The sequence below is a fragment of the Rhinoraja longicauda genome, chromosome 12, assembly GCF_053455715.1.
Source record: "Rhinoraja longicauda isolate Sanriku21f chromosome 12, sRhiLon1.1, whole genome shotgun sequence".
Classification (NCBI taxonomy): Eukaryota; Metazoa; Chordata; class Chondrichthyes; order Rajiformes; family Arhynchobatidae; genus Rhinoraja; species Rhinoraja longicauda.
In genome coordinates, this window is record NC_135964.1 from 11,038,497 (window position 1) to 11,060,243 (window position 21,747).

At 48.4% G+C, this 21,747-nt stretch overlaps 1 protein-coding gene across 1 annotated transcript in view; it reads right to left on the minus strand.

Moving 5' to 3' along the window:
- The window catches only part of LOC144598703 (immunoglobulin lambda-1 light chain-like), a 49,418-nt gene extending 28,541 nt beyond the window's left edge, over positions 1 to 20,877 (minus strand). Inside the window, exon 1 of the mRNA XM_078409011.1 lies at positions 20,746 to 20,877. The gene's annotated coding sequence lies outside the window, so the exon portion shown is untranslated. The remainder of the gene's footprint in view (positions 1 to 20,745) is intronic.
- Positions 20,878 to 21,747: the final 870 nt, after the last annotated feature.

The window sequence follows — 21,747 nt, forward strand, 5'->3', positions numbered from 1 at the left end:
CACTTTAAAGCTATGCCCACTAATATTTGATCTTTCCATCCTGGGAAAAAGGGTTCTGACTGTCCACCCTAACTGTGCCTCTCATAATGTTCTATGCTTCCATCAGGACTCCTCGAAACCTCCGGGCTGTTCCAGAGAAAACTATTCAAGTCAGTCCGACCTCTCCCTGTAGCTGATACCTCCCATTCCAGGCGTTATTCAGGTAACCATTCTATGCACTCTCTCCAAAGCCACCACATCCTTCTTGTAACGGGGCGATTAGAACTGCACGCAATACTCCAAATGCGGCCTAACCAAATTCCTATAAAGCTGTAAAGGACTTCCTGCCATGCACCAACTTGTGTTCTTTACTTTCTCACTGGTGAAATCGAGTCATCGAGTCACACAGCACGGACACAGGCCCTTCGGCCCAACTTGCCCATGCTGACCATTGTGCCCCATCTACACTAGTCCCACCTGCCTACGTTTGGTTCATATCATAGAGTCATAGAGTCAAACAGTGATACAGCGTGGAAACCGGCCCTTCGGCCCACACCGGCCAACATATCCCATCTACACTAGTCCCACCTGCCCACATTTAGTCCATATCCCTCAAAACCTGTCCTATCCATGTACCTGTCTGACTGTTTCGTAAACGTTGGGATAGTCCCTGCCTCAACTACCTCCTGTGGCAGCTCATTCCATACACCCACCACCCTTTGTGTGAAAAAGTTACCCCTCGGATTCCTATTAAATCGTTTCCCCTTCACCTTAAACCTATGTCCTCTGATCCTCAATTCACCTACTCTGGGCAAAAGACTCTGTGCATCTACCCAATCTATTCCTCTCATGATCTTATACACCTCTGTAAGATTACCCCTCATCCTCCTGCGCTCTAAGGAATAGAGTCCCAGCCTACTCAACCTCCCCCTCTAGTCCTGGCAACATCCTCATAAATCTTCTCTGTATCCTTTCCAGCTTGACTACATCTTTCCTATAAACGTGGTCTCACCAATGTCTTGGACAACTGCAACATGACCTCCCAACTTCTATACTCAATACCTTGACTGATGAAGGTCATGTGCCAAATGGCTTTTTGACCACTTTATCTACCTGTGGCTCCACCTTCAAGGAACCATGCACCTGTACTCCTAGATCCCTCTGCTCTACAACACTCCCCAGAGGCCTACCATTCACTGTGTAGGTCCTGTCCTTGTTAGAAGTCCCAAAATGCAACACCTCACACTTCTCTATATTAAATTCCATCAACCATTCCTCCGCCTACCTGGCCAACCGATCAAGATCCTGCTGGAATTTTCCACAACCATCTTCACTATCTGCAAAACCACTTTTGTATCATCTGCAAACTTGCTAATCTTGCCCTGTATGTTCTCATCCAAATCATTGATGTGGATGACAAACAGTAACAGGCCCAGCACCGAACCCAGAGGCACACCATATCCTTCTGGATCTTTCCTATCCCTGTCCAAATGTCTTTTAAATGCTGTTATACTACCTGCCTTAACTACCTCCTCTGGCAGCTTGTTCCATACACCCACCACCCTCTGTGTGAAGTGGTAGTCATAATGAAAGAATACTAACCATGGAACCCACTATTAGTGCAGAGTGCACAGAACTATGTATCACAAAGTGACCCCATTCAAGGGGGCGATGGTGCTCATTTTGCCACCTACCCCATGCCTTCTGGCCCACACTCCTCTGGCCATGTGCTTGTCCACCAATTTACACAATGGAACCTTCCTTGGCACCATCGTCTCCAACGTCACAGAGAAGGCAGCAGCATTGAACGCAGGAGGCTGAGGAGTGATCTTATAGAGGGGTATAAAGGGGAATAAATAGGGTGAATGCACAGAGTCTTGTACCCAGGGGGCGGGGAATCAAGAACCAGAGGACATTGGTTTAATGTGAAGGGGGAAAGATTTAATAGGAATCTGAGGAGCAACTTTTTCACACAGAGGGTGGTGGGTGAATGGAACGAGCTATCAGAGGAGGTAGTTGAGGCAACTACCATAACAATATTTAAAAGACATTTGGACAGAAACATGGATAGGAACAGTTTAGAGCGATATGTGTCAAACGCAGGCAGGTGGGACTAGTGCAGATGGGGCATCTTGGTCGGCATGGATGAGGTGGGCCGAAGGGCCTGTTTCCGTGCTGTGGGACTCTGTGACTTGGTGATTGCTGTCAATGTGTGGCAGCCCTGCCGAACACAAACCATCACAAAACGTGCGTGGGCAGGACTGGGCCCTCTGTGTTACAGCTCTGCACGTCCTTGTGGTCAGAGAGTTGCTGTGTGTGTGGGAGAAGGGCCAAAGTGGAGCCATGGCAGTAGACTGACCCTGGAGAATGTGTGCAGCACAAACTCACGGCCCCAACCACCAATGACCATCAATATTGTTATTCTGTTGAAGTTTTGAAGAGGTAACAAAGTGTATTGATGAGGGCAGGGTGGTGGTTTACATGGACTTCAGTAACTGTGACCTGTTCCACATGCGAGACTGGTTGGGGCCTGTGAGATCAGGGCAGGTTGGTGACTGGATCCAACCTCAGCTCAGCAGAAGCAGACAGAGGGCTATTTAGTGGGTGATGATGAGTGACTAGTGCTTGGCCCATATCCCTCTAAACCTTTCCTATCCATGTAACTGTCCACATGTCTTAGATGTTGTGATAGTTCCTGTCTCAACTACCTCCTCCAGCAGCTCGTTCCATATACCCAACATCCTTTGTGTGAAAAGGTTGCCCCTCAGGTTCCTGTCAAAGTTTTCCCCATCACCTTAAGCCCATGTGTCTGGTTTTCCATTTGGGTGCATTCAGCATCTGACACTGATGGACAGAGGACAGATGTTGCCAGTGGTACCCAACGGGCAACATCTGGCTGGGAGCCACACCTTTAAATCCCACCTCTGTACACGTGGCTTGTGGGTGAACATAACTTGTTTCGGTTAAACATCGTGGACTCCTTTCTTTTGAACCCCAAATCCCCGCACACTCCAAGAGGGTCCCCTCTCAGTCCTGAAGTATCATTCGCTTTCATCCCCACAGAGGCTGCCTGACCTGCTGAGTTCTTCCAGTGTTCTGTTTTCATTCTAGAATCCAGCATCTGCAGTTCCTTGTGCATCCATGCTTGGAAATGGCTGGTGATATTTGCAGAGTTACGTGAAGCAACTTGGAAACGCTCTAACAAAAACCAACCTTTATGGCACACTACCGAGAAAAGCTTCTGGCATTTCCCTGGCCAGGAATACTGAGAAAACCAGAAGTGATCTCAGCACAGTCGCCACTAGGTGGCAGACTGTGGCAACAACACAGGATCAACCACGAAAATGCAAGTTTAGTTTAGTTTAGTGTAGTTTAGTTTAGTTTAGAGATACAGCAAGAAAACAGGCCCTTCGGCCCACCAAGCCCACGGCAATCATTGAACACCCGTTCACAATAGTTCTATGTTATCCCACTTTCTCATCCACTCCCTGCACACTAGGGGCAATTTACACAGGGCCGATTAACCTACAAACCCACACGTCTTTCAGAAGCGGGAGGAAACCGGAGCACCCGGAGAAAACCCACGCGGTCCCAGGGAGAACGCGCAAACTCTGTACAGACCGCACCCGAGGTCAGGATGGAACCCGGGTCGCTGGTGCTGTGAGGTAGCAGCTCTACCCGCTGCACCACGGCCCAAAATCCAAGTAAAAAAATAAAACACAAAATCCCCTGCAATATCAACAAGTTGCCATCGTGCTTGCTTTCTCCAAGCTTTTGACAGTAAACAAGAGGGGAATAGATAGGGTGAGTCTTTTACCCAGGGTAGGTTTACTTTAGTTCAGTTTATTGGCACATGTACCGAGGTACAGTGAAAAGCTTTTTGTTACGTGCTAAGCAGTCAGTGTGTAGACTATACAAGATTACAATCGGGCTGCCAACAGCGTACAGATGCAGGATAAAGGGTTTAATGTTTACTGCAAGGTAAAGTCCAGTAAAGTCCGATTAATGGTAGTCCAAGCGTCTCCAGTGTGGTAGATAGTAGCTCAGGATCACTCACCAGTTATTGATGGGATGGTTCAGTTGCCATCGAGAATCAAGAAACAGAGGTTAAAGGTGAGAGGGGAAATATTTAATAGGAACCTGAGGGGCAACTTTTTCCAAAATAAAGGGTGGTGGGATTATGGAACGAGCTGCCAGAGGAGGTAGTTGAGGCAGGTACTGTATCAACATTTAAAACATATTTGGATCAGTATAACTTGGCCTCATGTCCGGCAGAAACATGCGGGCCGAAGGGCCTGCTCCTGTGCTGTACCATTCCATGTTCTATGTTCATGTTCTACAGTCTATATTCCATGGTCTAGGTTCTATTGTCTATGTTCAATGGACAGGTACATTGGATAGGATCAGTTTAGAGGGATATGCCTGTAGTTTGGATGCAGGAAACTGGGATTATTGTATGTTGGTCGGCATGGATGAGTTGGGCCGAAGGGCCTGTTTCTGTGCTGTATGAGTTTCGGTGTCGCTTGTTCCCCTAGGTGTGGACTAAAACTTGGTGTCTCCAGCAACCACATGTCAACAAAGGAGCAAAATAACCTGGAAGGCCAGTTGAACCAGAAAAAAAACCAGTCTCCCTGCAAAGTATCTGAATCTCAGGCATGGAAAGAATGTCAAAAACGCACTAAAGTAAAACAACATGTGACAGCCGAAAATAGAAGAGAGTAGAAACAAGGAGACTGCAGACTCTGGTTGACAAGAAAAGATGCAGAGTGCTGGAGGTACTCAGCAAGTCAGGCTGAATATCACATCTCACTGTGATGGATGTTTCTTTGATGGATGTTTCTTTTTTTGTGTGTTTTTTGGGGTTGGGTGGTTTGAGTGCCTATTTAATGCATTTATTGTTGGACTGTGTTTTGGGGGGTTTTTGGGGTTGGGTAATTTGGGTGCCTGTTTAGTGCTTTTATTGTTGGACTGTGGGTGATTGAATTAACATTTTGTTCAAGATGGCCGCGCCATTGTGTTTGGCTGCCTGCCACTGTATGTTTCTTTTTTTTTTCCTAGTCAGATGTGCAGCACTTTGGTCAACGTGGGTTGTTTTTAAATGTGCTATACAAATAAATTGACTTGACTTGACTTGACTTGACATCCCTGCCTTCTCTCCAGAGATGCTGCCTGTCCCATTGAGTTACTCCAGCATTGTGTGTCTATCTTAGGTCTGGGACTAAACCTACTTCACCAAATTGAAAATGGAAGCTTGCTTCAGAAATGTCGATCCATTCTCAGCTGAATCCCATGGGTTAGTATCAGGATTCCTGATTAATGACTCAGTCAACCCTTCACCCCTTCAGCTCACACCATCCAAATCATGTTGTATTAGCATTATGAGTGCAGGCAAGATTGGTTTGGCTGAGATGCATGGGCCAATTACTCTACAGCCAACGTCAGAAGCAGGGCTGAGATGAAGGCGGAAAGGAAAAGCAAAACTAAACACACCAAAAATTAGAGCCAGTTTCTTCCCCTTCTGGCCTCCAAGGGGAATAAATGACAGGCCTGTGATCAGACATTTAGCACTTCCAGTTCCAAATTCATCTCCCCAAGAGCTAGGGGTGCCAACTATCTCACTCCCAAATAAGGGACAAGGTGACGTCACCGCCCCGTGCCCCACGTGACCTCACCCAGCCAGCGCCCACGTGCTCCCGCTCCACCAATGGCGGCCGCCCGGGCCGGGAGGCGTGTTGCTACGAAACCTCTGTTAGGCAGCGCCCGGGCCTCTGGACCTACACTGTCCAGACCTACACTGTCCGGACCTACACTGTTGGTACCTACAGCATCCAGTCCCACAGCGTCCGGGCCTACAGCGCCCCCCGGGCCTAATACGGGACAAGGGCGGTCCCGTACGGGACAAACCAATTTAGCCCAAAATACGGGATGTCCCGACTAATACGGGACAGTTGGCAACCCTACCAACAGCTATGCTGAAAGGCCTGGAACTTCCCTTTGATTTACAAACTGGTAACTTGGAAAGGATGCAGAAAAGGTTCACCAGCATGTTACCTGGGCTGTGGGCTTGAGTTACAGGGAGGGGTTGGACAGGCTGGGACTTTTGACTTTGGAGCATAGGAGGCTGAGGGGTGACCTTATTGATGTGTACAAGATCATGAGGGGCACGGATAAAGTGAACACTCACACTCTTTTCTCCGGGGTAGAAGATTCTAGAACTAGAGGGCACAGGCTTAAGGGGAGAGATTTAAGAGGGACCTCAGGGGCAACTTTTTCACTCGCAGAGTAGTCCGTATCTGGAATGAGCTGCCAGAGGAAACTATAGAAGCAGATGCAATAATTACTTTTAAAAGACATTTGTACAGATATATGGACAGGAAGGGTTAGTGGGATAAGGGCCAAATGCAGGCAAATGGGACTAGCCCAGAATGCCAACTTGATTGGCACAAAGAAGGTGAGCTGAAGGGCCTGTTCCCTTGCTGTACAGTTCTCTGACTGTGACTCGATGTGTAGATAGTTACTCCAAATTATAGTCAAGAGTCAAGAGTGTTTAATTGTCAAATGTACCGACATTTGAACAATAAAGTTCTTACTTGCGGCAACGCAAACAAACGCACTGCTCTGACCCACCAACAGGTCATTCCCTGCATGAGCAGTTGAATAATATCTGTTCTCCTTCTTCAGGATGCCAGGGGTACAATGAGGTGCATGAGAACACCAGTGGCCGGCATTGGTGTTGTTCTTTACATGTGTCTAACTGCAGGTGAGTCTCGTTCACACCCATCAATGTGCAAGTGATTGCAAAAACGATCAATTATGTTTGTCTAGTTTATCGTTGTCGCGTGGACCAAGGTCCAGCAATAAACCTTTGTTTGTGTGCTGTCCAGTCAAAGAACTCTGCATGATTACAATCAAACTGTCCACAGCGCACAGATAAAGGATAAAAGGCACAACGTTCATTGCAAGATATAACCCCCCCCGTCGTGCCGGCGAAAAGCACTTACCGAAAAGCACTTAGCGATGGACTTAGGGTGCTACATTGCTGCGAAAAGCACTTACAGATCGCTGTGAGAAGCACTTAGTGACCGAAAATGTTGCGAAAAAAACACTTATTGAACCTACATTTTTAAAGTAATATTTATTTATTGCAAGTCACTTAACATACACAGATCAGCATGGGGCCCCTATGCTCGTGGGCCCCCGGGCAAGTGCCCATCAGGCCCATGCGTTAAGACGGCCCTGGTGCTGACACATTGTGTTGCGTTAAACTTTCACCGTACAAACCATCACAACAAAACCGAACACCGCCGGCATTCAACACTAATTGATCTGAAGCACGTTCAAGACCAGAAATATGATCTCTGACTTTAAAAAAAATAGTTAGTTTAATTTTGTTTAGAGATACAATGTGGAAACAGGCCCTTCGGCCCACCAAGTCCCTGCTGACCAGCGATCCCCGCACACAAACACTATCCTACACACACTACGGACAATTTATAATTATACCAAGCCAATTAACCTACAAACCTGCACGTCTTTGGGGTGTGGAAGGAAACTGGCGATCCCGTAGAAAACCCACGCAGGTCACGGGAAGAACGTATAAACTCCGTACAGACAACACCCGTAGTCAGGGTCGAGCCCGGGTCTCTGGTACTGTAAGGCAGCAACTCTACCGCTATGCCACGGTACCATAGTTTCCCTTTATTCACAAAATGCTGGAGTAACTCAGCAGGTCAGGCAGCATATCGGGAGAGAAGGAATGGGTGACGTTTCGGGTCGAGACCCTTCTTCAGACTGAAGAAGGGTCTCGACCCGAAACGTCACCCATTCCTTCTCTCCCGAGATGCTGCCTGACCTGCTGAGTTACTCCAGAATTTTGTGAATAAATCGATTTGTACCAGCATCTGCAGTTATTTTCTTATACTTTCCCTTTTGTTCTGTTTGCACGAAGCTTCTGCGGATAATTTGAAGGAAGGAGATGATGAGATGTCACTGTGTTGAAGCAGGTTTGCTCCATTGTACGGATAGGTGCAGGCACACAAAACCATTCACACTCCAGGCAGCATTACTGCACTCAGTGTGAAAGTTGTACTATCCACAACACACCACTTCCCAAGGCAACTCAGCTCATGGTTTTGAAGTTAGTCCCCAACAATGGAGCCAATTTTCACACAGAGATAAGGTTTTGATGACTTTACTGAAGGATAACTGTGGTCACCACGGAAGAGTCTGGAGGAGGGTCTCGACCCGAAACGTCACCCATTCCTTCCTTCCAGAGATGCTACCTGACCCGCTGAGTTACTCCAGCATTTTGTGTCTACCCCCAGAAGAGGAACCCTCTTCTTCAAGAGCTGGGGTCTGCTGAGAACACAGTGAGGACAACTGCACACAACATGACTCCAGCAGTTAAACCTGAACATATTTACACTGGTGTTTATTCAGACTAACTTAGCGCCACACCTTCTCGTCTTCCACCCAACTACAAATGCAACTGTAAGCTCTTCACTTCATATCTTCATATCTACACCATATCCCAATACCATATCTTCATATCGTCACCATATCCCAATACCATATCCTCATATCATCATATCTCAACACATCATATCTACACCATATCTCAATACATCATCATATCTTCACCATATCCCAATACCATATCCTCATATCACCATATCTCAACACATCATATCCTCATAAAATGCTGGAGTAACTCAGCAGGTCAGGCAGCATCTCGGGAGAGAAGGAATGGGTGACGTTTCGGGTCAAGACCCTTCTTCTGAAGAAACGTCACCCATTCCTTCTCTCCCGAGATGCTGCCTGACCTGCTGAGTTACTCCAGCATTTTGTGAATAAATCGATTTGTACCAGCATCTGCAGTTATTTTCTTATACATCATATCCTCATATCTTCATCATATCTCAACACATCATATCTTCATTATGCACTGGAGATTACAATCACTTCATCTTCTTCCTTCCTCAGTGAACAGCAAGACCCTGATCGTATCGCAGACACCAGCAGAGATGGTGGTGTTGGTGGGGGATGTGGCACGGATAAACTGCTCCTACAGTAGCAGAGACGGAGAACAGATGAGGATAGTGTGGACGAGGAAGTCCAGTGCACGGATATTGTGCCATCATATGGAAAATAAACTCAGCTCCGGTTCGCTTCCGTTCTGCACGAGCCGTTTTAATGTTACACTGGACCTCTCAGCCAACTCCACGTCTTTAATAATCTATGACGTTCGCCTGAATGACTCTGACATATACTTTTGTCAATTGTCTGTTGAAATACCTCCCCCGACACTGACAGAAAAAGGAGAAGGTACGAGGCTGATAGTGAATGGTGAGTGGGGGTCAGAATTGTGTAGTATTGCCGTACGTACTGAGGTATGGGCAAAAGCTTGGTTTTGGGTCCTAACACGTCTAATCCCACACATGAGTACAACAGGGTGTGCGAAGAGAAAATAAACAGAGCAGAGTATTACAGCTACAGAGAAAGTGCAGATAAAAAGTGCAAGGGCTGCAAAGAGGTAGATTGGAAAGTTAATGGGAATGGGAGCGCGACGGTTTGGGGGATCAGGTGAAAGTGGAATGACACAGTAATCGTGTGACCACCGCCCCTCCAGCCAGACCTCCCCATGCTGTCAGCCCTGGGATTATCACCACCCACCCCCCAGCCAGACCTCCCCATGCTGTCAGCCCTGGGATTATCACCGCCCCTCCAGCCAGACCTCCCCATGCTGTCAGCCCAGGGATTATCACCACCCCTCCAGCCAGACCTTCACATGCTGTCAGCCCAGGGATTATCACCACCCCTCCAGCCAGACCTCCCCATGCTGTCAGCCCAGGGATTATTGCGTGCCTTGTCAATGGTCAGTGCTTCAAACGTGATCATGGTCCTGGTCGTTCTGGATTAGAATGGATGTCAAGGGTTGTGGGCAGAAGGCAGGAAAATGGGATTAGGAGGCAGAGCTCAGCCATGATTGAATGGTGGAGGGGGCACGATGGGCCGAATGGCCTAATTCTACTCCTATAACTTGTGAACCTGTGAACTTGTGTTCCTTTCTTGTCCGATTCTAGAGATGGACTGTGTGTTGAGGAGAGACTTGCTAACGTGCAAGATATGGCAATGTGCAGTTTACTGACCACAACCCTGAGCCCCCAACGTCAGTGAAGCTGGGGAACAGGGGACAGCATCTACTCATCATCTTGTGGGAGCCCCCCTGTGGTGGGACATCTACTTGTGGGTGCAGTGGGGACATCTCTAGCCACCACCGTCCATTAACTCACCACCCTTGATCCTCAGCTCGTCCTCGGGTCGGGGTGAGAGTGGAGCCCATGTCCACCCCCACCCAGGGGGTCCGGCTCACCTGCACGTCGCTGGACTTCTACCCCGGCCCCATCCAGGTGTCCTGGTTCACAGACGGACACGAACTCACCAACGGGACGGAGACCGGGCCCCTCTCCCCCAACCCCGACGGCTCCTTCTCCATCTCCAGCTTCCTGAACCTCTCCCTCACCGCCTGGGGCCAGGGGGGAAACTACACCTGCCAGGTGAACCACTCCACTCTCCACAAACCCATCACTGAACGAGCGCACGCCAGCAACACAGGTGAGACACGCACTGCTCAGCTGGGACATGCACTGCTCAGCAGTACAGGTGAGATGCACACTGCTCAGGTGTACAGGTGAGATGCACACTCCTCAGTACAGATGAGATACACAATGCTCAGATGTACAGGTGTGATGCACACTGCTCAGGTGTACAGGTGAGATGCACACTGCTCAGCGGTACAGGTGAGATGCACACTGTGCAGGTGTACAGGTGAGATGCACACTCCTCAGTACAGGTGAGATACACAATGCTCAGATGTACAGTCAGTCAGTCCATTTTTATTTGTATAGCACATTTAAAAACAACCCACGTTGACCAAAGTGCTGTACATCTGATTAGGTACTAATTTTTTTAAAAAATGAAACATACAGTAGCACGCAAACAGTTCACAGCGCCTCCTCAATGAGCCTCAAACGCTAGGGAGTAGAAATAGGTTTTGAGCCGGGACTTAAAGGAGTCGATGGAGGGGGCAGTTCTGATGGGGAGAGGGATGCTGTTCCACAGTCTAGGAGCTGCAACCGCAAAAGCGCGGTCACCCCTGAGCTTAAGCCTAGACCGTGGGATAGTGAGTAGCCCCAAGTCGGCCGACCTGAGGGACCTGGAGTTAGAGAGGTGGGTTAGAAGATTTTTGATGTAGGGGGGGGAATGTCCATTTAGGGCTTTATACGTGAATAGGAGGAGCTTGAAGTTGATTCTGTACCGTACAGGGAGCCAGTGGAGAGAGGCCAGAATCGGGGTGATGTGGTCCCTTTTACGGGTACCCATCAGGAGTCTCGCTGCGGCGTTTTGGACCAGTTGCAGGCGGGACAGGGAAGATTGGCTGATCCCAGTGTATAGGGAGTTGCAGTAGTCTAGGCGGGAGGAAATGAAAGCGTGAATGATTTTTTCTGTGTCGTCGAATTGGAGGAAAGGTTTGATTTTAGCTATGGTTCGAAGTTGGTAGAAGCTGGCTTTTACCACAGCGTTGACTTGCTTATCAAATTTTAATGCAGAGTCAAATATCATGCCGAGGTTTTTGACATGCGGTTTGACTAGGCGATGCACACTGCTCAGGTTCAATGGTTCTTTATTGTTACGTGTGCACCGCACAGTGAAATTCTTGCCCCAGTTGTAATATTTCGGCGTTATTTACAAAAGAAAAAGGTCCAAAGCCCAACGTTGAGTCCAGGTGCTGGATGTACTGGAGCACCCCCGATCCAGGTAAGCATCAGGCTGCTGCAGAGCCTCCTCTGTCACCCTCGATCAGCTTGGCCCTGGTACCGACGTCCCTCTCCTCGCCTAACCACCTCTGTGTCCTGGGGACACCACCTGCAGCTGACCTTGAAGGCGCTGGAAGCAATACACCAGCCCAATCCTTGCGTCCTTCGCTGCCAGGGGCTCCCTCCTCCTCAGCTCTACAGTCTTCAGGTCCGAGGTCGGTGCCTTCAAAGCTTCCACTGCAGGCAGCGGCCCACCGGGTCCTTCTTCACAGTGGCGAACCAGGCCTGTCACCACCCATGGCTGTGTGCAGCCCACTGGGTGCGTCCTTGCTCTCCGTGACACATCCCAGGAGCTTTCAGCTGTTCAGGGGTCTGAATCATCTGGTCCCACGAAGCTTTGGTTTTTGTATGTAGTTATGACCCTGGGGAATAGACTGCGAGCGTTCACTTTACCCCTGCCCCTCATGACCTTGTCCACTTCAGTGAGGTCACCCCTCAGCCTCCTACGCTGCACAGAAACAAGTCCATAGCCTCTCCCTGTAACTCAAGCCCACCTCAGGTGAATCTCTTCTGCGCCCTTTCCGACTGAAAGACACCCTTCCTGCAGCTGGCTGAGCAGAATGCACACAGTACACAGCGTGGCCTCATCAATTGCTTGAGTATTGGACTGGAAATCAGGCGAGGTCCATGTTGTGAAGCGTTGCCTGGGTAGTGTTCTCACTCAGAGAGGGCGGGAGGTGGGTGGGACCACACACACTTTGCTGTGGAGACGAGTGGCCGGCACTGAATCGTCGTGTGAACAAGGGAATAGTCCACGGCACTCTGACTCATTCAGATTCCCGGCCACAGAAACCAGCACGGTTGTTAATCCATTGCCTGAGTCTGTAATTGAACAAGAGTTTGGGAAGCAGCCAAGTCCAACTGATTGTACCTTCCTGCTACAGGCCCAGAGAGGCAGGGGCTTTCCACCATTCTCACCTCCCGACTGTTACTGAAGGTTCACCCTTCATTCTGAGAGTGGGGTGTAAATCCCTGACTCCAAACCGGGCGGAGAATGGACATTAGATCTTACTGCTCGCCACTTAATGTGCAATCAGGCAGGAGGAAGTGGCTGTAGGAACGGAGGGCCACATCTGTACAAATGCACGACAATGGGCTCAATGGTTCTTATTTGTTGGCACAGTGAACTTCTCTTCTTATATACAGTCCAATAGAGTATTGCCACACCTCAGCACAATCTCCAAACAGCAAAGTGTCCTCTCAGCCCCCATGCAAGAGGCGCCAGGTTTTGGCACCATTTCCGAAGCCCAGTCCTCACTATGAGGGGCTCCTGATCCAGGTGAGCCCCAGGCTGCTGCAGGGCCTCCAGCCACCACCTTCCACTTTCTCTTGCTGCAAAGAAGCAACACTTCACAGTTGCCGAGAAGTCAATGTGTACGAAGACCAAAGCAGAAAAAAAATAAACTCGGAAGCTTCAAGTCCAAACGTTGCCGCACATTATGCGCTGCAACCTTTAATGCGTTTGCTAAATTATGTGTGCAGGTCATTCCAGAGACAAGCTGCTGTGGATAATACTGGCTTCCTGTGGTGTAACTGTGCTGATGGTTGCTGTAATCGGTACATGCTCAGTGTCAAGTGAGTGCTGGTGTTCTCTTGTTTCCAATGTAACGTTATCTTCTATCTAGAAGGAAGCAGGCAGCAAGCATGCTGGGAGCATGGTGTTGCTGGGAGTTATGTGGCCAGGTTTATGCGGGGAGGAAGCACGTCTCTGTCTATGGATCTGCGACTTTCCAAAGGCATTTCACTGAGATTCCTGACAAACATATTGACGATGATAAGGAAATGAAGAATGGATCATTGTTGGCTGAGGGGAAGGTGTCACCTTCTACATTTCCTTAGCATCGTCTGCTTTGATCTGTCGTTTTCACACCATACTCTTCCGTATCTCTAGACTCCCTCTCCCCTGACTCTCAGTCTGAGGAAGGGTCTCGACCCGAAATGTCACCCATTCCTTCTCTCCAGAGATGCTGCCTGTCCCGCTGAGTTACTCCAGCAGTTTGTATCTATCTTCATTGTAAACCAGTATCTGCAGTTCCTTCCAACACACCTGACAAGGACGATAGAGCTTCACATGTGTCCCTTTATCCTTGCACACGACCTCTCCTCCTCCAGTCAGGTACGCACACACAGCTTCACCCTCAGACTGCACCGCTGTTTGCTGGTGGAATCCATTCCTGTGGAATACCGCTCTGGGACAGTCTGGGACAGTCTGAGACAGCCCCACTCTCGGGGACAACTAGTGCCGCCTGGTAGAGGGGAGAAATGAAGCACAGACAACATCGCACAGCAGCACAGGAACAGGTCCGTCAGCCCACAATGTCCATGCTCAACACAATGCCAAGTTAAACTCATCTCCTCTGCCTGCATGTGATCCATATCCCTCCATTTCCTGAGCATCCATGTGCCTATCCCAAACCTTCCTAAACACCACTATCGTATCTGGACATAAAATGCTGGAGCAACTCAGCAGGTCAGACAGCATCCCAGGTGATGTTTTGGGTCAAGAACCTTCTTCATGCAGACCTGAAACGTCATCTAACCATGTTCTCCAGGGACGTTGCCTGACCTGCTGAGTTACTCCAGCACTTTGTGTCTTTTTGTGTAAACCGGCATCTGCAGTTCTTTGTTTCTCCGATGGTATCTGCCTCAACCACTACCCCTGGCATTGCGTTCCAGGCCCCCACCACCGTCCCGCACATCTACGTTAAACATTGTCACCTTAAAGACAGGCTCTCTTGCATTCGATTTTTCCATCCTGGGAAAAAGATTCTGAATGTCACCCATAATTTCACCACTCATAATTTTATATATTTCCCTAAGAGGTTCTCTTTCCCATATTTTTCCGGCTGCCAACCATTTTAACTCCCGTTCCCGTTCCCGTTCCCACACTGGCCTCTCTGGCCTGGGCCTCCTCCAGTGCCAGAGTGAGACCCAGTGCAACTTGGACGAACAGCACCTCATATTTTGCTTGGGCAGCTTACACCCCAGCGGTGTGAACGTGGAATTCTCCAAAGTTAGGTGACCTCCTCTACATACACTCCCCTCCCCCTCCTCCTCCATCTCCCCCCCACCACCCTTCCTCCACTAAAAGTCAGGTAACCAGTTCCACAGTTCACACCATCTCTAGCCAACAATCAGCCTCTCAGGAAAACCTCCCTCCCCGAGCTCATCTGTTGCCAGCTGTGATTTGTCTTGGCCTTTTCTTGCTTCCAGTTCTCTCCAAGCCCCCTCCCCCCTCCACCCACCTGGCTGAAGAAAGGTCCCGATCTGAAACGTCCCCTATCCATGTTCTCCAGAGATGCTGCCTGTCCCGCTGAGTTACTCCAGCACTCTGTGAAACGTCCCCTATCCATGTTCTCCAGAGATGCTGCCTGTCCCGCTGAGTTACTCCAGCACTCTGTGTCGACCCAACGTGGTTCTGTTGCTTTTCCTTCCAGCAAGTTGTTGGTTGTTGATTTGTTACCCGCCCTCTTCACGAACACAAAGGTTTTCATGACAACATTTCAAAGAGTGGGAAATGTTTTGTCCCCAGTGGCCTGAGCCCCAGCTAAACCTACTAATTATCACATTCCCCTCCTCACAACATTGTTGTGGACACCTTTGCTGTTCATGCAGTAGAACGGTTCGAGGATATGCGATCGCCTTTAAAATGCTGTGGGAAATGCTCAGACTATGAGGGGCAGTGAGAAGTGGAGATCTTTGTATTCACCGACATTCCTACTCACACTGTAGACTTTGACAAGGTCAGGTTTGCCATCTTCTCTGTACATTAGTGATAGGAGAAGAATTAGGCCATTCGGACCATCAATTCTACTCTACCATTCAATCCCCTCTCAGCCTCATTTTCCTGCCTTCTCCCCATAACCCCTGACACTCATACTAATCAAGAATCTATTTATCTCTGCCTTAAAAATATCAACTGACGGCCTCCACAGTATTTGTGTAGTATATATGTTTTATTCTGAATGAAGTTTATTTTTAAAATATATTTAAAATTGCTGCAGCATTTGATGTTTCACAGATGGCTAGCTGCTTGTTCATAAGTTCAAAGTGATAGGAGCAGTGGGAATTAGGCCATTCGGCTCATCAAGTCTCCCCCGCCATTCAATCATGGCTGATCTATCTTCCCCTCCTAACACCATTCTTCCTCCTTCTCCCCACAACTAATCAAAAATCTATTTATCTCTGCCTGAAAAATATCCACTGACTTGGCCTCCACAGCCTTCTGTGACAATGAATTCACAGATTCACCACCCTCTGACTAAAGAAATTCCTCCTCATCTCCTTCCTAAAAGAACATCCTTTAATTCTGAGGCTGTGACCTCTAGTCCTAGACTCTCCCACTTGTGGAAACATCCTCTCCACAGCCATTCTATCCAAGCCTTTCACTATTCGGCAAGTTTCAATGAGTTATGTTCATACTTATGTTCAAATTTATGTTCATAAGTGATAGGAGCATAATTAGGCCATTTGGCCCACCAGGTGCACTCGGCCATTCTATCATGGCTGATCTATCTCTCCCTCCTAACCCCATTCCCCTGTCTTCTCCCCATAACCCCTGACACATGGATCATTTTCGGCAGTGTAGTTCAGTGCCCCATGGCTGAATGTGCCCAACATGATTTGAAACCATTCACCTTGCTGTAGTCAGCATTACTTGCACGCTGCAGCTTTTGAGCTGAGTTCCGCTTAGAGTTTTCCTCTTTGGTTTATTGCAGTGAAGAAGGTGGTGAGATCAGTGAAGCGGTCCAGGTCGGAGACTGTAGAGAATGTGGGGCCGGTGAGGAGGGATGACCATGACAATGAACATTCCATCTACCTGCTGCTCGGACAGAACTGTGCCCGTGAAACGTGAACGCCCCCACCAGAGGCCGCCCCACAGTCAGAGCATCGGAAACGTTCAGCCTCCAAACAGTGCTCTCTTACAACCCTGCCACCTCTCTCGCTGTCCACAGCTGGTGACCCATTCGATATTACTCTGGAAATCCTTCTGGTGAACTATTAATTAAATAACTATTATGTCAGGAAACTGGTTTAAGGCTGGAATTTGGACAATCCCCTTCTGTATGAAGGGTCCCGACCCGAAACGTCACCTATTCAAGTTCTCCAGAGATGCTGCCTGACCTGCTGAGTTACCCCAGCACTTTGTGTCATTTTGTGTATTAACCAGCATCTGCACTTCTTTGTTTCTAGCAAATGTGTAGGCTTTGTGAAGCTGGGTGAGCTCTGACACTCAATATCTACGTCAGTCTCAAACTTCCCACTGGAGTTCATCCATGCGGTCTTTAAATCTTTGCCATTGCATCTCCACAGTCAACATTTTAAAGTATAATTTGCTAGTCTATCCTAGCCAATTCCCGTCTCATACAATAGACAATAGACAATAGGTGCAGGAGGAGGCCATTCGGCCCTTCGAAGTCTCATTTATTCAAGTTCAGGACCCTAGTCTCCGAATTAACCGTGTCTCTCTCCATCTCAATACAGAAGTTTACCATATTATGGTCACTGTCGCCCAACAAGATCGCTAACTAATCCTTCCTCATTACACAATACCCAGTCTAGGATGGCTTGCCCTCTAGTCGGTTCCTCTACATATTGGTTTAAAAACACATCCCGTATACATTCCAGGAAATCCTCCTCCTCAGCGCTGCTGCAAGTTTGGTTGGCCCAATCTATATGTAGATTAAAGTCACCCATGATGACTGCTGTACCTTTGCTACACGCATCCCTAATTTCCTGCTTGGTGCTATCCCCAACCTCCCTACTGCTGTTTGGTGGTCTGTACACAACTCCAACAAGCATTTTCTGCCCTTGGCTATTTCGCAGTTCTTCCCATACAGATTCTTCAGCATCCAAGCCAATGTCTCTCCTTGCTATTGCATTAATCTCCTCTTTAACCAGCAATGCCACCCACCTCCTCTTCCTTTCTGTCTATCCTTCCTGAATATTGCGATGTTTGGTGTACTGTGTGGGGTGGGAGGACCCGTTGCTCCTCCCCTGCAGCAGGTGGCGCTGCACAGGACAAAGGGAGATAGTTATCTTGGCTTTACACAGTGTGGAGTGTGCAGCCAGATTGTGGGGTGGCAGCCATTTTAGTTGTCTTGCTGCCGGCATTGAGTTACTGTAATAAAGACTTCTGTTATACCTTGAAGACTCGCAAAGTTTCATACATAGAACAAGAACACAAAAAATACCGAATACCCCTGCATGTTCAGCTCCCAGCCTTGGTCATCCTGGAGACATGTCTCCATAATTCCAACTATATCGTATCCCTTAACTACTAACTGCGCATTAAATTTATCCACCTTATTTCGAATGCTCCTCACATTAAGCTTTCAAGTTAGTTTTTCTTATCTCCCTTCTACCTTTTGCTTCTGTCCTCCTTTTACGGCCCTCTGTCTGCTTGCCCTGCCCTGTTACTTGAAACTTGACCTTTCCCTCGCCAGAATGCCAGAGAGTGTGCCTGTGAAATGACAAGAAGGATCTAAGAGAAACAGGACCCTTGTTGCAGAAATGGTGTATTCAGGGACAAGACTGTTTCACCCACAGCAAATGGAAATAAAACCAAGAAATATTACAGTCTACAGATTCACTGTCAACCATTGTCCTGAGCTGATGGGAAAAGTCCATTGAACAAACGGCAGGTTCTTGTTAAAGATTAATGGTGAAATATGAAGAAATCAATGCTCTTGAACTCAGAGTAGACATTGAGATCAAGATAAGTTTTTGATAATTCATGTTGTCGCATGCTTATGAGCCTCTGCAGTCGTCCCGTACTTTATCAGGAGCAGCAGAAATTAGCCGTATGTTTGTTTTTCATTAAAAAAACAAAATAGCAAAACCTAAACAAATACGATATTTTGGGGGCTCTGCTATTACTGTTAAAACTTCACAGTAAATGTGTGGCGATCACACTGAAACCAATGATGGTGGATAGATTAATTTTATCACCGTCTAGATTAGATCTGTAGACTTTGCACATATTTCACTGACCACTCCTTCGCCAATGATTCTCTCATTTGCCCGTCATGACTGATTTTCTGGGAGTGTGGGAACAAAGACTCTTAACTTCCCTCACTGTCAGACAGAGAGAGGGAGAGAATGTGTGAGAGAGAGACAGAGGGAGAGAAAGACAGACAGACGGAGAGAGAGAGAGGGGTGGAGAAAGAGAGAGGGAAAAAAGAGAGAGGGAAAAAAGAGAGAGGGAAAAAAGAGAGAGAGAGAGAGAGAGAGAGAGAGAGAGAGAGAGAGAGAGAGAGAGAGAGAGAGAGAGAGAGAGAGAGAGAGAGAGAGAGAGAGAGAGAGAGAAACAAACAAACAACTAGAGAGAGAGAGAGAAACAAACAAACAACTAGAGAGAGAGATGTCAGAGGTGTCAGAGGTGTGTGGGTCTCTACTGGCCTTGTGAACATGACAGTTGTGTCCCCCACATTCCCCACACTCACCACACTGGGGGGGGGGAGGGGGGGGGGGGGGGGGGGGCAGTGAGCCCAGGCTGGGAGGGGGAGGGGTGTTACAGGTCAGGCCCTCTCCTCTGGCCCACAGCCAGTGAGCTCAGGCAGCAGCCTCTCATGGGGGGAGGGTCAAAGCTGCCTCTTCCAAGTATAAAACACATTGCAGCTTTCCACCAACGGCAGCTGCTGCTCCAAGTGAAGAGAGAACATTCCAGCATCTCTCGCGGACACATCACGGACACATCACGGACACATCACGGACACATCACGGACACATCACGGTCACATCACGGACACATCACGGTCACATCACGGTCACAGGCCCATGGTACAAGGTACAAGAGCAAACTCAGCTTGCACCGCAGGCTGTCCACATCGATGCAGCAAGACGCATTCCATACAAGATACACATCATGCAAGATACACACACCTAGGGTTGCCAACTGTCCCGTATTAGCCGGGACATCCCGTATTTTGATTTGTGCTGCACGGGCTAAATTGATTTGTGCTGCACGGGACTGCCCTTGTCTCGTAGGCCTGAACACTGTAGGCCCGGACACTGTATGCCCGGACACTATGCCTGGACACTGCAGGCCTGGATACTGTAGGCCCGGACAATGTAGACCTGTATGCCTGGACACTGTATGCCTGGACACTGTTTGCCTGGATACTGTAGGCCCGGGCACTTTAGGCCCGGGCACTTTAGGCCCGGACACTGTATGCCTGGACACTGTAGGCCTGGATACTGTAGGCCCGGACAATGTATGCCTGAACAGTGTAGGCCTGGATACTGTAGGCCCGGACACTGTAGGCCCAGACACTGTAGGCCTGGACACTGTATGCCTGAACAGTGTAGGCCTGGATACTGTAGGCCCGGACACTGTAGGCCTGGACACTGTGGGCCTGGACACTGTGGGCCTGGATACTGTAGGCCCGGACACTGTGGGCCCGGACACAGTGGGCCCGGACACTGTGGGCTGGGATACTGTAGGCCCGGACACTGTATGCCTGGACACTGGGCAGGTTGTCCACATCAATGCCGCAAGATGCATTCGATGCAAGTGCGGCAATTTTACACAGAGGGTGGTGGGTGCCCAGAACACACTGCCAGGGGCAGTGGTGGAGGCAGATGCGATAGTGGCATTTAAGAGGCTTTTAGATAGGCACATGGATATGCATAGAATGGCATGGACTGGACCACGTGCAGGCAGAGGAGATTAGTTTAACCTGGCATCATGTTCAGCACAGACATTGTGGGCCGAAGGGCCTGTGCCTGTGCTGGGCTGTTCTGTGTTTTATGTACTACATTCCTTGACAGGCGGAAACAGATGAGAGGCGGGGCAGTCACTTTATCCAACCTTTAATCGAAAAGGTGATTACCTGTGGCTCACCCTCAGACTTAGCTACAATTCATTTCCCTGTTCAGCCAGTCTTACCTGATAGTCTCAGCTGGAAGTGCAACACAAGATCTCGACGTCCAGTCATGTAACAAATATTACAGTGAAGAATGAAGGCAAACAAACGTTTCTGCTAGTTGCGAAATAACTGAAAAGTAAATGAAACTGCCGGATAGAGAATGCGGAGAGGAGGCAGGAAATGTAAGTCCATTATTTTAAACGCACTACTTGTGATGGAATGTGGAGATCCAACCGTGATAAATTCCCAGTTTAGGACTTTGATTCATGAAATAATCTTTGTGACGATGATTGAAAATGAAGTTGGGACATTGTGTTCCAGTGTTTAGTTTAAATTTTTTTTTAGAGATACAGCGCGGAAACAGGCCCTTCAGCCCATCGAGTCCGCACCAACCAGCAATCCCCGCAGAGCAGAGAATACAGAGCAACTCTTCCGCGACACTTACTCAAACATTAGAATCAGCAAACTTCATACAAGCTGCTCATCAAATCATTGATATTTTTCACATTGCTCTTTTCACGAGTGGCCAGGTAAATGCACTGAGCTATCCTTGCCCCCTAATGCATACAGCTCCGTGAATATGTTCCAGGAATTCCCTCAGGAAATTCCCAACACTTTATGCCGCCTTAAGATTAAAGTCAGGACTGCTTTGAATCAGTTATAGACACAAGGTAAGGCACAAGGTTAAACCCTGTTCAGCCAGAGGGTGGTGAATCTGGAATTCATTGCCACAGACGGCTGTGGAGGCCAAGTCAATGGGTATTTTTAAAGTGGAGATTGACAGGTTCTTGATTAGTATGGGTGTCAGGGGTTATGGGGAGAAGGCATGAGAATGGGGTTGAGAGGGAAAGATAGATCAGCCATGATTGATTGGCAGAGTAGGCTCGATGGGCTGAATGGCCTAATTCTGCTCCGATGACTTATGAATTTGTGAACATACGAGTCATAGAACTGTACAGCATGGAATCAGGCCCTTTGGCCCATCTTGTCCAATGAGTCATAGAACTGTACAGCATGGAATC